This window comes from Lampetra planeri, chromosome 72 (assembly GCF_965212315.1).
Source record: "Lampetra planeri chromosome 72, kcLamPlan1.2.h2, whole genome shotgun sequence".
Taxonomy (NCBI): domain Eukaryota; kingdom Metazoa; phylum Chordata; class Hyperoartia; order Petromyzontiformes; family Petromyzontidae; genus Lampetra; species Lampetra planeri.
The window spans coordinates 455,011-457,489 of record NC_136177.1 but is presented as its reverse complement, the minus strand read 5'-3'; positions in this window follow the sequence as shown (position 1 = coordinate 457,489).

Sequence of the window (2,479 nt, the reverse complement as noted above, 5' to 3'; positions counted from 1 at the left end):
TGGGTGAGTGGGTGGGTGGGTGGGTGAGTGGGTGAGTGGGTGGGTGAGTGGGTGAGTGGGTGGGTGAGTGGGTGAGTGGGTGGGTGAGTGGGTGAGTGAGTGGGTGAGTGGGTGAGTGAGTGGGTGGAGTGAGTGAGTGGGTGGGTGGGTGGTGAGTGAGTTGGTGGGTGAGTTGGTGGGTGAGTGGGTGGGTGAGTGGGTGAGTGAGTGAGTGAGTGAGTGGGTGAGTGAGTGAGTGAGTGAGTGGGTGAGTGAGTAAGTGGGTGGGTGAGTGAGTGAGTGAGTGGGTGAGTGATTGATTGGGTGAGTGATTGATTGGGTGAGTGAGTGGGTGAGTGGGTGAGTGATTGAGTGGGTGAGTGAGTCAGTGATTGAGTGGGTGAGTGGGTGGGTGAGTGAGTGAGTGAGTGAGGTGGGTGGGTGGGTGAGTGGAGTGAGTGGGTGGGTGAGTTTGTGGTGTGAGTGAGTGAGTGGGTGAGTGAGTGGGTGAGTGAGTGGGTTAGTGAGTGGGTGAGTGAGTGACTGATTGATTGAGTGATTGATTGAGTGGGTGAGTGAGTGGGTGAGTGGTTGGGTGGGTGGTTCGGTGGGTGAGTGAGTGGGTGAGTGAGTGAGTGCGTAGGTGTGTGAGTGGGTGGGTGAGTGGGTGAAGTGAGTGGGTGAGTGAGTGGGTGAGTGGGTGGGTGGGTGGGTAAGTGATTGATTGAGTAGGTGATTGAGTGGGTGATTGAGTGAGTGAGTGGGTGAGTGGGTGGGTGAGTGAGTGAGTGGGTGAGTGAGTGGGTGAGTGGGTGAGTGGGTGAGTGAGTGGGTGAGTGGGTGAGTAGGTGGGTGAGTGAGTGGGTTGGTGACTGGGTGAGTGAGTGGGTGAGTGAGTGAATGAGTGGGTGAGTGAGTGAGTGGGTGGATGAGTGGGTGGGTGAGTGGGTAGGTGAGTGGGTGGGTGGGTGAGTGAGTGGGTGAGTGGGTGGGTGGGTGAGTGGGTGAGTGGGTGGGTGGGTGAGTGGGTGGGTGGGTGGGTGGGTGAGTGGGTGGGTGGGTGGGTGGGTGGGGTGAGTGGGTGGGTGGGGTGGGTGGGTGAGTGGGTGGGTGGGTGGGTGGGTGAGTGGGTGGGTGGGTGAGTGGGTGGGTGAGTGAGTGGGTGAATGGGTGAGTGAGTGAGTGAGTGGGTGGGTGAGTGAGTGAGTGAGTGGGGTGAGTGGGTGAGTGAGTGGGTGGGTGAGTGCGTGGGTGATTGGTTGGGTGAGTGGGTGAGTGAGTGGAGTGAGTGGGTGAGTGGGTGAGTGGGTGAGTGAGTGGGTGAGTGAGTCATGAGGGGGTGAGTGAGTGAGGTGCGTGGGTGGGTGAGTGAAGTGAGTGAGTGAGTGGGTGAGTGGGTGAGTGAGTGGGTGAGTGGGTGAGTAGGTGGGTGAGTGAGTAGGTTGGTGACTGGGTGAGTGAGTGGGTGAGTGAGTGGGTGAGTGAGTGAATGAGTGGGTGAGTGAGTGGGTGAGTGGGTGGGAGGTGAGTGGGTGGGTGAGTGGGTAGGTGAGTGGGTGGGTGGGTGAGTGGGTGGGTGAGTGGATGAGTGTGTGGGTGAGTGGGTGGGTGGGTGGGTGGGTGAGTGGGGTGGGTGGGTGGGTGAGTGGGTGGTGGGGGTGGAGGTGAGTGGTGGGTGAGTGGGTGGGTGGGTGATGGGTGGAGTGGGTGGGTGAGTGGAGTGGGTGGGTGGGTGAGAGGGTGGTGGGTGAGTGGTGGGTGGTGAGTGGGTGGGTGAGTGGGTGGTGGGTGGGGGTGAGTGAGGAGTGGGTGGGTGGGTGAGTGGGTGGGTGAGTGGGTGAGTGGGGGTGGTGGGTGGTGGGGGTGAGTTGGGGTGAGTGGGTGAGTGAGTGAGTGGGTGGGTGAGTGAGTGAGTGGGTGGGTGGAGTTTGGGTGAGTGAGTGAGTGGGGTGGGTGAGTGAGTGGGTGAGGTGAGTGGGTGAGTGAGTGGGTTAGTGAGTGGTTGTGTGAGTGAGTGAGTGAGTGATTGATGTGAGTGGGTGAGTGAGTGGGTGAGTGGGTTGGGTGGTTCGGTGGGTGGCGTGAGTGAGTGGGGGTGAGTGAGTGTGTGCGTAGAGTGAGTGAGTGCGTAGGTGAGTGAGTGGGTGGGGCGTGGTGAGTGAGTGGGAGTGACTTGAGAGGGTGTGTGCGGGGTGGGGGGGGTGGGTAGTGATTGATTGAGTAGGTGTTGAGTGGGTGTTGAGTCGGGAGTGTAGGTGAGGGGTGGGTGAGGGAGTGAGGGGGTGAGTGAGTGGGTGAGGGGTGAGTGGGGTTGAGTGGGTGAGTTAGTGGGGTGAGGGGGTGAGTAGGTGGGTGATGGAGGGGTGAGGGAGGGGGTGAGGGGTGAGTGGGGGTAGGAGGGGGATGCGTGGGTGTGGCTGGCTGGGGGAGTGGGTGAGGGAGGTGAATGGTGGGGGGAGTGGTGAGTGCGTGGGGTGGATGATGGTGGGGAGTGGGTGGG